Source organism: Nipponia nippon, unplaced genomic scaffold (genome assembly GCF_047370975.1).
Source record: "Nipponia nippon isolate SJK-2023a ecotype South Korea unplaced genomic scaffold, ASM4737097v1 scaffold_17, whole genome shotgun sequence".
Lineage (NCBI taxonomy): Eukaryota > Metazoa > Chordata > Aves > Pelecaniformes > Threskiornithidae > Nipponia > Nipponia nippon.
The window spans coordinates 6,894,653-6,912,850 of record NW_028262333.1 but is presented as its reverse complement, the minus strand read 5'-3'; the positions used below and the strand labels follow the sequence as shown (position 1 = coordinate 6,912,850).

Here is an 18,198-nt window from a genome sequence, read left to right as displayed (position 1 = left end):
TGAGCTCGCTCCAAGGGTCATATTTCAATTTCAGTTATATTTTAATTTTCTGCTTTCTGAGGGCAAGAGAAGATATGGACCACAAGTCACACACGCACTCCTCCCAAAGCCCTGCTACCAGACACTTGGCTCTGCTCAAGGAGAGGGTGACATTTGTTCCACTGTGAAGTGGATTTAGCTATGTGAACAAGCAGAAACTCTAAGGAGTCTAAATTTGTTTTCTTTGGGGCCCAGAGCCAGCATTTTAACTTTTGCCAAGATAATGATTAACATGCTAATTCAAAACTCCACTGACCCAACTCACCACCAGACAAGACTGCTAGGATTCAGGTTAGGCAACCCTAACATCAGGGTTTTTTCCAAATCAAGACTGCTGATCCAAGCACCCTGGCTCTAGATCCCAATGCTGACTCTAGAACCAGAACTTCAGAACACGGCAAGTCAGAAAAACAAATGAAGCTGTTATGCCTTTCCATCAATTAGAGAAGTTTGATGGTGGTTCAGGGATACAAACTGATAGCCACCCCTACGTCAGACAAAAAGACAACTTCTTCTACAAGCTTTAGTCAAACAAGACTCTGCGGCCTTTAGTAGTTCTTCCCTGGGTTTGCAGGTTCTTAATGCAAATTAAGAAAACTAATGCAAATATCACTCTGAAGGTTTTTCATCCTCAGCAAATCCTTGTGGCCTTTGTTTACTTCCCCACCTCTGCCAACAATCTGCAACAATTTCGAGAGACCTTTTCTACTCCTGCAAAACGGTGAAACTCCCTTGGAACTAGAGGAGTAGTTCCAGTGCTTACCTGCGGGAAATTTCATCCCAGTAGCTAGATTGGATTCATGCTTATTCGTTGATCTGGTCTTAAGCAATATTTTTAGGAAATAACATTTTCGCATAAGCCAATTCCCATCACTGCAACATTTCTGTTAGCTACAAGGGGAACACTGGCCATCTCTCTCCAAAGAGAGGTGATCTCTCCAAAGCCTGTCTCATTTTGCTAGTGGGATTTGAATAAATCCAAAAGCAAGTCTTTGCTTTGGCTTTTATTTACCAGGTTTCACCTATGCTTTGCATTGTTTCAGAATAAAATTCAAGCCCTAATTATTGCATTCCATGCTGTATGTGTTATGTCACGTAACAGAATACATGATTCATGAAAGCTGTTATTAAAAGTATGATTTATATTATTTTAGTATGAAATCATAATTCAGCATCCCAAGATCGACCCAAAATCTCAACTCAGACTTGCTGCAAATATTTACAGGGTTTATACAATTCTGTTCTGTATTTCTTTTTATAGTCAGAACATGGCAAATTTCACATGGCAGCAGTTTACATGTGTTCTATTCCACCAAATGGTGATAAACAGCTCTTCAGAACAAATCCTAACCACCCCCTGCTTTTGACTGTACAAAAATCATAGTACTGTAGTTAGATTTTTAATCAATACCACAATCATTTCCAGGAATATTAAAATACCTTCAGAACTGAACTCATAATATCCCTCGGATTCAGGGGTCTGCACAAGGAATACAGGATGAAGCTGGTGCTGCTAGGCCGCTCATGCTAAAATTACCGTTGGCCCTTGCTCCAAAACATGAACCAAAAAACTCTATCCAAGTTGCTGGCAGCTCCATGGAAACAGTCAAAAGGGGACAGAAGCGTTATTGTTATCCGCAGCAAAGCTGAGGAGATTTGTTAAACCAATATTCTAGTATTCTGTGGCTAAAATACCATCTGTCTCTTTTTCATAGTTATTTCCCTAGAAGTTGCCATAACACGATGCATACTGAATAGAACACTACCAGTGAAAATACGAAATCCTGCCCTATCCTGAAAGGGAACGGAAATTTTACGGAATCAGTATTTTTCAGAATGAGATGTCCATGGACACAGATTAGCCACACTATTTAAGAATGGCAGGATTGTCAGGAAAAGGCTGATGAACTCTATCAACCTGCCCAGCTCATTGCAAGATGGGGGTCTAAGAAAACATTTCAGTGGTTCTGTACTTTGAGCATTATTCAAAGCCCATTCTTAGTTTACTAAAAAGGTGTTTTTGTAAATGTATTTTATGCAAGTAGGGTCACACTCAACCACTGCCAGAGACAACACGTACAGCCTGAAAAAGAAAAGAAACACTGCAGTTCCCAGCGTCTGTAGTATCAGGCTCTCTTTTCTTTGATTTGGATTTTAAGAAGCCAGCAAACCCATTTTTATTTAATTGAAATGCATATAAACAAGAAAATAACAAACAGTGAGGGAAAGTTCATGCCCCGTATCTTTCTCCTGGAAACCCTTCCTCTTCTTTCTTTCTAAGGCCGTAACCGTGACTGTCTATTGTCTTACAGGTATCAGAGGAGGATATTTTACATTCACTACTAAAGATTGTCAGATATAAATATTTCTATTTATATATTATATATATATATATAGAATAATAGAAATATATTTATATATTTCTATAGGAATATTTCTATTTAAAGTAAGAGGGTTAACTTGTGAAAGTTTTTGCCATTTCTAGCTCAGCTCTTGCTACAGCCAATAAAGGTAGATGTTGATGTCAGAATGAGTAAGAAAAATCTGCGTTCTGGCCTCCCGCGTTCACTTTTCACAACGTAGATCTCTACAATGACTTGTTTTCTTTTCTGGACACCTTACTTCCAAACAGATTACTACCTTCTTGCAGTTTCTTATCAGCTTACAGTTCAATATACCTTCAAAACATGTATTTTCTTCTCCCACCATATCACTATCAATGCCTTGCAGAATCTCGTGTACACATTGCTCTCATTTCCCATGTCCTATATTCTTCTTGCCCTTTTCTTCCATTTTCCGGGAAAAGAATCTGCATGTTCCCGTTACCAGGGAAGCTCAGAAAAAACTAAGCCAACATGAATTACAGTTTGTCTCTTCACATCAGCTTTTCAGCAGAAATGTAAACACGTATGTGAATACCCCATTAGCCATTTCTATCCATCTTTTAGAATCAAAATACTTTTAAAAATAAAAACATTACAAGCAACATTCACTAGAAACACTCAAGATTATTCACTTATGAATACACTGTGACCAGAGTTGGTCTTTTTCATTTCTGAATTGTTGTGATTCTTACCCTTCTATCATATGTTGAAAGATAGGTTCCTTCAACAACCCTAGAGTCCGTGAGCTCCTTAACAATGGTCCAAAATAGGACTTTCACCAGATAACATTAGAAATCTTCTTTTCCATTAATGGCATTGATCAGCTGAGGGACAAGTAACTGTCATTCCCTGCCCTCTCAACAAAACAAATCAAATGAAAACATACCATGCAACATCATATATGCTGACTTAAGTAGCTCTACTCATCATGGGAAGAACAGGACTCAAGAAATAAACAACCAGGATAAAGGGAAACTCATGTTAAATGTAGAGTTTATCCTTACAGTTTACTATTTAAAAACTACCCTTGAAATTTACAGGATGATTTTTAGCTGAACTGTGCTGCTTTAAAAATGGAAGCATCAGCTAGTATTGATCAGGGGAGCAGCATTCTCCTCCCGTGTAAGCAGGTGATGGGTTGGATTCTCAGCTGGCCTAAGCATGAAACATCACCCATTAAACCCAGCTGAGGTGCTGGTTCATACATGTGATGTGGCAAAGTACAAAAAAAATCACAAGGTTTTGCTTATAAGACATTCAGGATACTGTCTTGAACACACAGATTTCCATTCAGGCTGCATCTGAAACCGGAAAAATATCTTATGGTAATTTCAGAGAGATTTTAATAGGCATTAAGCTATTGTATATCATTTCGAATCAATTTCCAAGGACAATGCTTACATCTTCATTGGGTTCACCTAACACAAGCTACCACGCAGATCACCGACACTGACTGCATATTCCAGGAAAACAGCAACATGTAGGTCATGCTGTGACCTACAAAAATATGTGACGCAATTCAAAAGGGATCTGCTAACACAGAACCTTGCAAACGTGGGCTGAATACCACTAGGTCAGTAATACCACTGGATATGCATGGATGTTAATTAGCTATCAGTTGTTGGACGCACTCTAAACTTACAGGTTCATTCTTAAAAGCATTTCCAAATTAATTAATGAAAGCTTTTGCTTAGTTATAAGCTACCAAATTGTAACCAACACAACTGTTCTTTCAGCTGTAAATTACTCAATGTTCTTCAAGTGCAACAGTCCCCATATACTCTTTGTTCATCTAAGACTGATGATAACTGATTATAATTTCCCATCAGAGAGGGGAGATGAGAAGGGGATATTACTAAGGGTTGTATTAAATTGAAGCAGATTCTCCTAGCTGATTCACCAAAAAATAACTGCATCTCATTTTGTTCCTCACCAATGCACAGAGACAGAATATAGCAGCTTGCAGAAAATTAAATATTAAGTACAAATAAATACAGCGTAAAAAACCCCAATGACTTATCTACGAATAATAGAACTTCAAGAACAAAAATAACATTCATGTTCATGAAAATACAAAAGTGTATATTATGTATTAATACAATTTCAAATCTTTAAAATCCATCACTAAAATATTTGTACACCAAGCCTACCCCAAATACATGCAAAACAGTACAGTACTGATACTAATTAATTTCTATTGCCTGTAACATTAAGAGTTGTAAGGATTTGCATACACCATAGAAATGAAGAATGAAAAATATTTCTGCATCCATTTTAAAAGAAAATCAACTTAGTGAATTTTAGCAAACCAGCGCACATTCAGGGGAAAAAAAAAAAAATCCAGAAGCCCTGACTCCACCATTTCTCCCAACTTTATTTGCTCACTCATTATTGATTACCCTAAACCATCTGGGACCTCAATGCAATTTTCAACAGCTGTTTCTTCTCCTTTTCAGTTTTAATTTCCATGTTACTTAGACCTTTTGTTTACACAGAACGTAAGGTTTAACAAGTCTCTCCTCTAAACACTTAAAAGAATATTATAATAAACAATTTCAACAAAATTCAACAAATAACTTGACAAATGGAGTACAGGTGTTAAACGGTAACTGTGAGATCTTACCTCCTAGGTGTAGATGGGAGGAATGCATACAGTGAAAATGGGAGACAGCATGCATTTTAGCATCAGCTGTTCTCAATTAATTCATAGAATCATAGAATCACAGAATCATTAAGGTTGGAAAAGACCCTTAAGATCATTGAGTCCAACCGTTAACATATCACTGCCAAGTCCATCACTATACCATGTCCTCAAATCATTCACTTTGTTATTTTTGATAAAATAATCTGAGATAATGTTATACTTTGCATTACCATTTTTAACAAAAAAGAAGACCTGGCATACCACGACAGCTGTTCTCTCTAAACAATTTTCTCAGGTACATCAGTTTGCTTTGTTATTCATCACAGAGTTACACTTCATCCAAAGTTAGAAATGGAATTGTGGTCTGTCCAGTCTTCACTGGTATTCCTTATTTGTTGGTGCTTGTTAAACTGTTAACTAAGAGGATTTCATTATGCAGCTGTGTACCAAAATGTTTGCCGCATTCATTTGCCTCTTTCTTGTTTAACTATGCTATGTGGATGGTCACATATATCAGTTCACTTTGCTTCTCTTCTGACAATAGCTGATTCAGACTATTTAACACAGGGAACTGGCTGCGACGTCCAAATGTGATCTTCCAGATAAAACACAGGTCCTAAAGTTTCCAGGATGTGTGATGGTGTCTCAGCTACACACCAGTGATCCAAATGCATGGCAAGTAAATCATACAGCACCATAAATTTTAGCGAGATGAACCAAAAGCCTGCATTCCTGAAAGTGCTTGCATGACATTATTTTTCCTTTTAAGTTCACTGGATGTTTTAGAATCCAGACTGCAGACTGTGATCCACACTGTTTTTCTGTCATTTACAGAGAAGCTGTATTTACGGTCATTTAACTTGAAAGCATTCAGTGTGGCTAGACCATAGAGCTTCTTCATGACTCTTCCAACATGCTGTTGAATTTTCTATTTAGAGCCCCACCTCCTGGAGCAAAGATTTCCAGTCCTCATATTTTAAAGACGAAATTCAAATAGACCTTAAAGATACAGAAACTAGAAGTACTACAAAAATTACATTTTTCTACCCTTGTGGATTTTGGATCTTGAGCACTGATGAGACAGAGAACTGCACAGATGCTTTGCAAAGATGTAGATCATTACTAAAGAGAAGGCAGCAGAGAATCCATCTCTGAGGATGGGAAGATAAATTTGTTATAATCTGGTAAAGACCAGATCTTCAAGTGATATAGATTTATAGAGGAACTTCGAAGAGGTTCCCTGCAGGGAATTTGAGCAAGCTATTGATTTAGAAACACATCATGCAAACATGCCATTGTAAATTCAAGTAAAATAATTATTTTTAAAACAAAAAAAAATTTCTTTTGCAGTCTTGTAACCCAAATATTGCATTGCCATGCACAAATATTACAGAGAAATCTGACGGAACCCAGAAGATACAAAGAGTGACTGACAAGAAAGTGATCCAAAATTCAGGTATCTGGTAAGGGCTATTTTGCTGCCTCACACCTTCACAAAGCAAACAGAAAGCACAAATATTGACCACAATGAAAAATGACCATGACTCAGTAGTGAAAGCCAAGTTGTAAGCATCTTCAGTTTCCCATAGTTTGGTTAAAAAGAAGAGGGGAAAAAAAAAAGTTATCATTAGCAAACTACTTGGATTTCAACTGCTCAACTTACACCTGAGTTATACCAGCCTTATGACAGTAGAATCCATCACCTTTTTTACAGTTGGAAGACTATTTTTATACACTTTTTAAACCACAATATTAACTGTCTATCAAATGGATGAATAAAAATCAAAATTGAAACTTATTCTGGGCATCATTTTGCCAGTTATGTTTCACAGCATTTTCCTGACTTGAATACCCTGAGGTCACTTATCCTTTGTAATGACAGAGAAATAATGCAGCATCTTTCCAGCTACATTAAGGTCTTGATAATAAAAGGTCTAGCAGAACCCAGCATACATTTACAAATTACAATAGCCAATCACCGCCTTAACACACAACCATGTTTTAGCTGTACCTTATGTTCAATTCCTAATAAGTCGGATACAGAAGTTCTTATTGAGAAGAATATTTAGCTGGGAATGGCCTCTGGAAACAGAGGGATTATCAGAAGCCACTGAAAGGTGACAGGGACAAGGTTATCAGAAGGGAGGCTGAGGCAATGCATTAGCACTTGCAATATCACAGAGCCTGAAGTTAGGCTTGGGGCGGACACTGTGGAAATACCTGGCCCGAATTAATCTCCAAGGTGAGGGCCATGTTTCTCTACATTAGGCGCTAACAGAACAGTCAGTCCAAGATCAGCAAGTCAGAAAGCTTGTAGCATCTGTCACTGGCAGCCTGGTCCTCTGAGCTAGGAGCTCTGCTTACAACCAAAGAATCCCAGCAGTGCACCACATTGCCACAGTTCTGGGAAAGGGACAAGGCCAAAGGGGCAATCACATCAACAGCTCCTGGTAGCCACTTCCACCAGGCAACTCCTATGGAAATCCCAACAGAAACTTTCCAGCCTTTCCTCCCGGAGGCTCCTCCTCGGGATTTTGCTCACTGTGGAAGCAAGGGTGGAACTGGCTGCAACCCCATTAACTTGATTAGCATCATAGAATATCTCGAATTTGAAAGGACCCATAAGGATCATCAAGTCCCACTCCCTGCTCCTCGCAGGACTACCTAACACTGAACCATATGACTAAGAGCATCGTCCAGATGCCCCTTGAACTCTGACAGGCTTGGTGCCGTGACTGCTTCCCTGGGGAGTCTGTTCCAGGGACCGACCACTCTCTCAGTGAAGAACCTCTTCCTAACGTGCAGTCTGAACTTCCCCTGGCGCAGCTTCATTCCCTGTCCTCGTGTCCTGTCGCTGGTCACCGGAGAGAGGAGATCAGCACCTCCCCTTCCGCTGCCCCCCTTGAGGAAGGTATAGACTGTGGTGAGGTCACCCCGCAGCCTTCTCTTCTCCAAGCTGAACAAACCGAGTGACCTCAGCCACTCCTCATAAGCCTTATCCTTGAGACCCTTCACTATCTTGGTCACCCTCCTCCACACTCTAAGTTTGATGTTGTTCTTGTATTGAGGCACCCATGGTGTCTTTTGATTGCTACAGAACTACTTACAGAGCACTCGCGTCTTACGCCCTCTTCAACAGTTACCAGCTAATCATTCTCAGACTTCACCAATATGACAATCATTCCCAGAAAGCCTCTTAGAATCACCAGATGTTTACCTCACTCAAGCACCAATCTGAAACTGGTCAAGTGCCAGCAAGGCTAGCATTTACAGCACAGCAGGCCTGGATTTGATATTCGTATGTAGAGCAGCAGGCCAGATCAATAGAAACAAAACCTGAGTCAGAGCAGAAGCAATAGATCTCACACTATTGCCCGAAAAGGGACAAAACATTCTCCTGACGGGCCACCCAGACATAGGTGCACCAGTGCAGAATTTGACCCAGCAAATAAGAGACGTGGAGAATGGGACTCCAACATGTCACCTCACAGTGATGCATAGGACGGTATCAGAATGCCAGTGTTTTAAAAAATAAATCTCATTCATTTTTTCCTTACAAGAGTTCAAATTAAGCTTTTAAAATAGACACTTCTCTATGTTCCCAGCCTATAAGGTACACTCAGCATCTTTTACGTATTTGCATTCACAGCAAAAACCAGAAAGAGAGTACAAATTGGGTATTCAGTGCCATAAGATAGCCCAAATGCACAACCTAGATCTGTCCTAAGTAGCCATAATGAAACTGAGGGACGGCGATACAGTAATTTAAGAACAAACTGCACGTCAGCCCAAGCAGCATGCTTCACCAGTTAATGGCTATGAAAAAAAGGCATGTTGCACGTACAAAGAGATGCATCTTGCAGGCTCTGTGTTTGCAAGAGAGAACGTCTTCACACACACATCCACAAATACACCAACCCTGACACCCCAAGACACGTACAGGCGCATTTCTAAAAGGAGATGCTCGGCAAGAAACCTTGTGCGATGCCGTGTGTACCATGGAACAGGCAAAGAAGCACCGCGAGTAAAAATAAACCCGGGGAGTGCCTTTACAGCTGCTCCCCGCTCAGCTGCGCTGGCTGCCCACCCCCAGATGCCATCTCACTGAGGCCCAGCCCAGGCTCTGCCGGCTGCAGTCTCCGCACATCCCAGTCAGCCCTGCAAAACCCCCTTCCTTTGTAGCAGCCACCGCAGCCGGTACCCCGCACTCAGCGCGGGGAAGGCAAGACAATGACCAACCTGGAGCACAATAGTGGGGGACCGGAGAGGGAGGCTGAGGTGGCTGCCGGCACGGCGCTGCGGGCTGCGTCCTGCCACACCTCTCCCTCCATCTCCGCTCCATCATCAGCTCCAGCTCGCCTCCCCTCCTCTCCATCGCCTCCAGCTCCAGCTCACCTCCATCGCCCCCCCGCCACGCCGCCCCTGCCCCTCGCCCCGCACCGCTGCCCTCGCCCCGGTCCAAGTCATTGTTCCGCCGCCGCGGCGGGAACCGGGCGACCCTCCCGGCCGCCGCCGCTCACCGTGCCGCGCCCAGGAGAGGATGCCGAGCGGCGAGGGACGAGCACGGCGCATCCATCTTCCCGCCGCCGCCCCGGCGGCTCCAGCGCCCAGCACCGGCCCTGCCGGCCTCCTGCGCGCCGACGCTGAGGGCGGGCGCCCGCCCCGCCGCCTCCCCGCGGCGGAGGCCTGCGCTGCCGGGCCGGGGTCTGCGGCAGGCCCCGCCCCGCCCCGCCGCCGCAGCGCCCGGCCGCCATGGCAACGCCGCGGCGGAGCGACGACGGCGGCGGCGGCGGCGGCGAAGGGAGCCGCAGGGCGAGCCCGGCCGGGGGGAGGCGGCAGAGGCGGCGGCAGCGCCCGCGGAGGGGCTCCCGTTGCACCCCGAGCCGCCCTGCGGCCACCCGGCGGGAGCTGACCCCGCCGCCGGTGGGGCCGGGGGTCTGTGAGGGCCCCCTGCGCGGCCTGCCCGGCGGGGCGGTGTGAGACCCGCTCGGGGCGGGCCTGGCGACGGCGACCCCGACGGGTGAGAGGCCTCAGCCCGCAGACCAGAGCTTGGGCGACACAAAGCATCCGCAGCCCACGGGGCCATGGTGCTTGGGAGCTCTCCCTTAGAAAACTTGTGTAGGCCAGGAGCGAGAGCAGGCCTACGGCCCTGCACCCGAGGCCGAAAAACACCTCCCCGAAGGAACGAGCCATCAACAAGACGGGTGTTAGACTGGTGTTCCACAAGGCCATGAACCTCAATGGAAAAGCATCCCATAACGTTCTGGGGAACAAGCTCCAGCCCAGACCGAGTTAATCGGAACTGTTTATATATCCGAATGAACTGCAAAAGCAGTCACACTTCTGCATAGCCCAAACGTCAGTGAGGCAGTCGTGCGAACGATGACCGCAGAAGCCCCTGCTCTTCAGGTTCTTCAGAAGCTTCCTCATCTCCATCCTTCTGAAGACTGACAGCAATATCCCTGGAAGAGGTTGGTAGGCTGACATAAACACATCAAGAATTCCAGTCGCTATCCTTTTGGCACTTTACAGAGAAGATAAGTATCGCTATTAGACCTGGTAAGATAAGGTGTTAGTTTTTCTGCAAAAATAGACTCTTCTTTTTGTTGACAAAGTGAAGACAAATGTTGTGGTTTTGTTTTTTTTTTTTCTAACCAGAGCAACATGCAGGAAAAAACATTTCTAGAAACTAGAAGATAGTTTAGTTGAGTACTGGATTTGCAGATTATCTCCATTCTATAAAGTGGTTCCCTGGTCAGTGGCAAAATCAGAAAAAAACTCGTGACAAAGACTGACTTTTGAGTCCTCCACCCTGAACACCAAATTCCATCAGAGTCCCCCTTAATATCTAGTTGTTAGGCCCTACTTTAAGTGCCAGTGGTTCAAACCTTGACCATGAAATCTTGCAGAAAAGGAGAAGGAAACCCGGCACTAGAAGCAGGCGTCTCAGAGTAAAGACTCTGGCACCGCATGCCTGACTCATGGCTGACCAGTTTGTCCCAGCTTCAGCTTCCTCACCTGTGAAGTGGAGGCACTTAGTTTTTCTTAGAGTGGTGTAAAAGATTCAGTGAATTTTTTTTGTTTTCATTTTGTTCAGCAGGATGTGTAAGATAATACCCAGGGATCCACGTGAGCATTAGTGCATATAGTACAGCCTAACACTTACCAAAGAGTGCAGTAGGTTCCTCTGTTCATTCCCACGTGAACTCTTTCCTTACGCACCTGAACTCGCCTCAAAAGCAAAAGCACTGCCATTTATATGACAAGCTCTAAGAGCCTGAAGTGGAAGATGCTATAAATGGGCTTTATAGAATTACAGTGTTTTTCATAAGAAATATCCCATGGGCAGTTAATGCATTCAGTGACTGACAAAAGCTTCAATGCCCAAAATAAAGCAAAGTTTTGTTTTTTAAGAGCTGCTGTCTGTACATGTCTAGCCTAAATCTTTTGTTTCTCATGTCTTGGTTACTGATTGCGTAGCTGTGGAAATTGCCTTCTGAAAGACCAGTACAGTGACTGCACAAGATAAATGGAAGGTCTAAAGTATATCGAAAAGGGAAAAAGCAACTGTGAAGAATACTAAAAGCGTATAACATGGCATGACTCCTCTGGGACTGCAGGCACAAAGAGACTGTAAAATTAGCCTAACAGGTTCTGGCAGGGTCAGTTCAGTGTCCTAGGGGATCCTGAGGCAAGGAGTCAGCAAAATAACTTGTAGGCCCGTTCCTCTGTCTGCAGGCTCTTTAGGAGGCAAGGCTGTGGTGTCATAGAATCGTGGAATGAGTTGGGTTGGAAGGGACCTTAAAGATCATCTAGTTCCAATCCCCTACCATGGGCAGGAACACCTTCCACTAGACCAGATTGCTCAAAGCCCCATCCAACTTGACCTTGAGCACTTCCAGGGATGAGGCATCCACAATGTCTCTGGGCAACCTGTTCCAGTAGAAGTGTAGTCAGTGGGAACTTCACCAAACTGCCACGACTTCTCAAATATGAGGGATAGTGGCTTCGTAACTTCATCTGCCAGTTTCCTCAGGACCCATGGATGCATCTCATGAGGTCCCACGGACTTGTGCACCCTCAGGTTCCTTAGATGGTCTCGAATCTGATCTCTAATGGTGGGCAGCGCTTCATTCTCCCAGTCCCTGCCTTTGCATTCTGTGAATTGGGTGGTGTGACTTGAGCACTTGCTGAGGTGCTCAAGAAGACTGAGGCAAAGTTGTTGAGTACCTCAGCCTTCTCCATGTTCGTTGTAGCCAGGTTTGTAGAGTTGTACAGTTTCTTTCATCTTTTGTGTCCCTGAAGAAACCATTCCTGTTCATTTTTTTGTCTTTAGCCAAGTTCAGCTCCAGCTGTGCCTTGGCTTTCCTGATCCCCTCCCTGCACTCCCAGGCCATATCCCTATAATCTCCTCAGGATGTGCATCCCTGCCTTCACTGCCTATGCATTTTGTGTCCCCTAATTCCCAGGATTTTTAATTGGGACTTAAAAAAATTATTGGCAGTCAACCTTTGTGAGGCCTTTTCTGTTTACCACTCATATAAACATTTTCCCATATTTCCATCAGTTAGAATTCTTTGATAAATCACAGTTCCCTTGTCCCAGTAAAGACCTTGGTTTTGGTAGTTAAGTCTTTGGATACTTTGTCCTCACTGACTATATTTAGGCTGCTTCTTCCAGCTGGCCTTTTGCCATCTCTACCTGCCAGTAAGACCACTTGCAGCTTCTAGTAAGAGGGGCAAAACTGCATGGTCTCTATAATGACCGAATTGTCCAGGTAGTCGACCAGAGGGTGTCAGGGAGCAACAAGGGCTTGCTGCTGTGTGAGGGAAGGCAAGTCAGGAGCAAAGGGTGACAACAGTCTTACAAATGGTCTCACTCATATCCTCAGGCTTGCACGGAATAAATATGGAAGTGCTTGCAAGATACATCAAGATCCAATTTTGCTGCTTAAACGCATCTGCTGTAGAAATGCTGGTTCAATAGGTGGTAAGGAGCATAAAACTAGACACAGTAATTTCTAGAGATGCCCAGAAGTAGGAAAATGAGATCCCTCTGCTATATGCACACAATGCAAATGCATTGTACAGAGGGCCAAGTGCTGTGATAGTACTGCCTTGCCTTGCCTGCAGGTTTCCTGGTGTGCCCACCTGTATGATCAATCTCATGAAGCGCAGGAAGCTATGGATAAATGGGAAGGGGCTTTTAAAATGCTTTTTCCTTGATTAAAATCATGCCACAGTCATAGGGATAAGGCTGTAATAAATGCATAGGGGTGAATAAGGACACTACTTCTGAAACAAAGGCATAGTTATCTTTTTGCCTCTACTGTTGCAGTTTTAATTGCAACACTGACACCAGTAGTATGTCAACTAGTGCTTCTTGCCCTCTCTCCCCAGACAAGGAGTCACTGTCACCGTCTTACAAGAGCATGGCATGGCCAGGGCACACTACACCGCGGTCACCACTGTAGCCTGGGTTCACTGCAGTCCCTCTACAGTCCCTTCTCACCCAGGGGACGTTCCCTCCAGCAGCCGTGGGAGCACGGTGGGTGGCACTGGCACAAGAGGCAGCACCTGCACATGTAGTTCAGCACATGCAGCCTTCAACCACCTCTTGTTAGCATCCTTCAGACATGCTATTGCATGGTCCTCTGCTCACCACTGTAGTAACAGAGAACTTTCAATATTCAGCAGCCTCAGAAGTAACATGCCTACAAGCTCTCTGCCAACAGCAAGGCTGATAGGGACCGGGAGGTCTCCCAGGAGGCAGGTCATGTAATGAGAGGCGGACAAATAGCCCAGTACACTCCTTCCTCTGACCCCTGTTAGCAGATCTGCACAGGAGTCCTGGTGGAAGAAATCAGGGATCTTCCCTCCCCACTGAGAAACATCACAGTATTTCCAAAGAAGGAATGATGCTCGTCCACGCTCCCCTGCTGGTTTATACTGTTAGCGAAATAGTTTGGTTTCCACTATGCTGGCATTTGCCACAGCACAGGTAATTTTTTTTTTTCTTCATTATTTCTGGTTAGTTTCAAAGAGAATCCAGCGTGTCCTTATTAAGATGTAAATATCAATGTTCATTTACCACACGAAGCTCAGCACCAGAAGAACTGTAAAAATACCTCAAGTGGATATGGGTTTTTCCCACCGTTATTTTTAAAAATGAAAAGGAAATACAGAGGAGCCACAGTAACACACACCATATTACACCAAATGCCTGAGCTGAATAAACACAGAAGTCTTCTATAGTCCCATAACAAGACAGGAGTCACAGCATACTGTATAGCTGGACTCTAGCCATACATATTTAAGATAAGGTTTAGACAGGCCACAAGCTAGATTCCAGCTACATTATGACATTTTTTGACCCACTTACACAGCTGAGTAAATTATTGTAATGGAAAAAATCAGTTAGCAAAGTCATTCAAGCAGGACAGACTTATACAGTGCACATGGATAAAGAAAGACTCATGGTGAAGAGAAAAGAAGAGGAAAGTCTGTGAACCAGTCCAAGCAATCACATTTGCTAGTAACAGGCCAGCTGTCTGGAATAAATAGGATAACTGAGGGAAGTCGCTATCTCAACATAAAGGAAAAGCCAAGAGGTTTCTTGGATGAAATTGCAATAGATCAGGCAAGCAATAATCTAAGAACTGGAATCTAATTTGAAATAAGCTGAAGAGTAGAAGACATGAAAAGTGCTGAAATCAAGCACCCACTAATGCCCTTTGAGAACAACTACTGAACAGCAGCAGTCAAATGAAAGAGGAGCAGAGGCTGTTTCAGACAGATGTATGTTTGATTCTGCACAATAGGTGTGCCCAACTCTAAGACCCTCACAGGCTATTGATTAGGCTGGTTTGTGATTTAGGAGGGTGATCAACAATTAAGAGCTTTAGTTGGGGAGAATGGGAATTCATGTTGCCCCAAAATGGTTATTGACACAAAAGCCTCAATTAGCGTACTGCAAGAGCCCTGGGCCCTGGAGGTGACCTCCAGAATCACCGAACAAATGCAGCTTGTATCATATACCTGAGATAAAGAAAAACCAGAGATTTTAGAACTGCTTTTTATTCAGACAGTGCAATTGGTAACTCCTGAGATTTACTGTGTTCAATAAGCACAGAATGCTGAACAAGAGAAAGGCATTTTAGAGATTACTTTCTCAAGAAAAATAGTTTAACTCTGGATTCAGCAAATGGTTGTATTTGGCAGCAGCCTGGATGTACAGGAGAGAAACAGATGATTCCAGCAATACACTTCTGTTGCAGGTATCTAAGCACCACTGAAGCAACATTTGGAGGGTACAGACAGGCAGATTCCAAACTGAATTGTTGAGCAAAGATAAATCAGAATATGGACGAATTCACATTCACATCACTGGAACAGGTCTGTGTCTACAACCAGAAAGACAATAAGCACCCAGAAGCAGTAAAAAAGGGGCACTGGCTTACAACCAAGAATATTAAAATGTAGGGAAAAGTGCCTAAATAACAGTCAGGCTTTGGTTACTGTGGTATTCAAGCAGAAGAGAATAGGGGAGTTGTCAACATAACATTCAAAAGTTCTGACAGCTGAAAGATCTTGTCCCAGCTCCTGCATATCCCAAGGTCGTTCTCTGTTCTGTTCCTTCATTGCGGATTGTCTCCTCACATGATAATAATCACTGGCTGAGAAACAGGAACGCTTTAGCGATGGTGGACTGACAGCTGAATGGTAGCAAAAAATATTAACTGATCACTGGCTACATACGCTAATAAATGTCAAAACGCTATCCATCTAGGCCACAACTTCAAAACAGTATATTTGGAAAACTCCTAAACTGCAAAGGATGGAATGCAGAAAATCACATAACATATCAAGATATCAGTGAAACCCCATGTAGGTAGCCCAGAAAATGGCAAAGGCCAGCTGTAATTCTGGAAACAGCAAGTCCTGCAGTGTATCAGGTAGACATACTAAAAGAAAGACTAAAACAATCTTGGAATAAGCAGTTCCACTAATAGTAGTTAAAGCTTTGGAAAAGCGTTCCAAAAATGTAACAACCGAATGGGTCTTTTTGGTTTGTTTTACAGGGTGATCCTCCAAAGGACGATAGCTTGAAGAGAAATAGCTAGACCTATTAATTGTATTGCTGATGTCAGTAATGTCCTTTCAAGCAAGTGTGTTAAGTACAGAAAGATTCTAGGAAAGATTAATAATGAACAGTGGAGTACTATGACTAAAGCAGGATAGGAGGAAGACTGTGTAAGTCAGTCCTGGAGGACACATAGCTCTCTAGAAATCAATTTGTTTCCAAAATTTAACCCTATGATGCACAATTTTAATTGGTAAATGTGAATGATGTAAAAAACAGCATCTCCTTTAAACAGATCTGTCAATATAGTAGCAAAACAGAACATTTTAAAGATTTTTTTTCCCACACAAACTCTCACAAAGTATTAAGAAGCCAATGTTAATAGTTCTCCATAAGACTGTTCCTAGAAAACATGAAGTTTGAACGTTTTTCTTCAATGCCTCAGGTATTAGAGTGCTCTCATAGGTGTAATGATTATTTTTCCTAAATATAAAGGTTATTTGTTTTACCAGAAGGGAAAGACAGAACTAGTAGATTTGTTTTGCTGCATAAATTGTTTAATTCGCATTATAAGAACTTGCTGTTTATGTGGCATAAGAATCAATCATCAATTGTCATTACTAAGTGCTGATTTTTAGGTCACTGAGGTTTGTCACAAGATGTGACACGTTACTTATGTATTATAAGATACTAGAAAGCTAGTAGACTGGCTTGTAATTTTAAATATACTAACGAACAGGCCATATTCCAAAAAAAGGAGGAGGTCCTATTACCTCTTCAGTTTTAAGACAGCAGGTAACCTCTACCTATGTGTAGTTTTCTCCTTATTCTTAACAAATCACTCCCACCTTGTGCAATGGATGACATTAGCAACAGGGATTGTCACACTCCCAGAGCTTCCAGAGCTGGCATAACATAGCAGACATGTCAATCGGCACACTTTCATCAAACACAAGTTTCTGAACTTGGCATTAAGTGCCATTATCTACGCTAGGGGTAGGGGAGACGTGGTGGATGGCTCCTATGACCGGAGTGTTGGAATGGAAGGGTCCAGGCTCTTTAGGAAGGACAGGCAGGGGAGACGAGGACATTGTCACCCCTATGTCAATGAGCAGCTGGAGTGCATGGAGCTCCGCCTGGGGTGGATGAGGAGCCAATGGAGAGCTTATGGGTCAGGATTAAAGGGAGGGAGGACAGGGACAGGTGACATTACAGTGGGGGTCTGCTACAGGCCACCTGACCAGGAAGACTGTGCAGATGAGGCCCTCTATAAACAGATAGGAGCAGCCTCATGTTCACAAGCCCTGGTCCTCATGGGGGACTTCAACCACTCCGACACCCATTGGAGGGACAACACAGCAGGGCATAAGCAATCCAGGAGGTTCCTGGAATGCGTTGATGATAACTTCCTTCTCCAAGTGATAGAGGAGCCAACGAGGAGAGGTGCTATGCTGGACCTTGTTCTCACCAGCAAGGAGGGGCTTGGCTGCAGTGACCATGAAATGGTGGAGTTCGACATCCTTAGGGCATGGAGGAGAGTGCACAGCAAGCTCACTACTCTGGACTTCAGGAGAGCAGACTTTGGCCTCTTCAGGGATCTGCTTGGTAGAGTACCATGGGATAAAGCCCTGGAGGGAAGAGGGGCCCAAGAAAACTGGTTAATATTCAAGGATCACCTCCTCCAAGCTCAGGAGCGATGCAACCCAACAAAGAGGAAACCAGGCAAAAACACCAGGAGGCCTGCATGGATGAACAGGCAGCTTCTGGACAAACTCAAACACAAAAAGGAAGCCTACAAAGGGTGGAAGCAAGGACAGGTAGCCTGGGAGGAATACAGAGAAATTGCCCGAGCAGCCAGGAATCAGGTTAGGAAAGCTAAAGCCCTGACACAATTAAATCTGGCCAGGGATGTCAAGGGCAACAAGAAAAGCTTCTATAGGCATGTCAGTGATAAAAGGAAGACCAAGGAAAATATGGGCCCCCTCCGAAAGGAAATGGGAGACCTGGTTACCCTGGATATGGAGAAGACTGAGGTACTCAAATTCTTTG

General features: G+C 43.6%; 1 protein-coding gene across 5 annotated transcripts in view; it reads right to left on the bottom strand.

Moving 5' to 3' along the window:
- JAKMIP2 (janus kinase and microtubule interacting protein 2) overlaps positions 1–9,723 on the bottom strand; it is a 70,628-nt gene extending 60,905 nt beyond the window's left edge. For all 5 annotated transcript variants that reach the window (XM_087753996.1, XM_087753994.1, XM_087753997.1 and 2 more), the window contains exon 1: positions 9,588–9,723. The gene's annotated coding sequence lies outside the window, so the exon portion shown is untranslated. The remainder of the gene's footprint in view (positions 1–9,587) is intronic.
- Between the last annotated feature and the right edge of the window lie 8,475 nt (positions 9,724–18,198).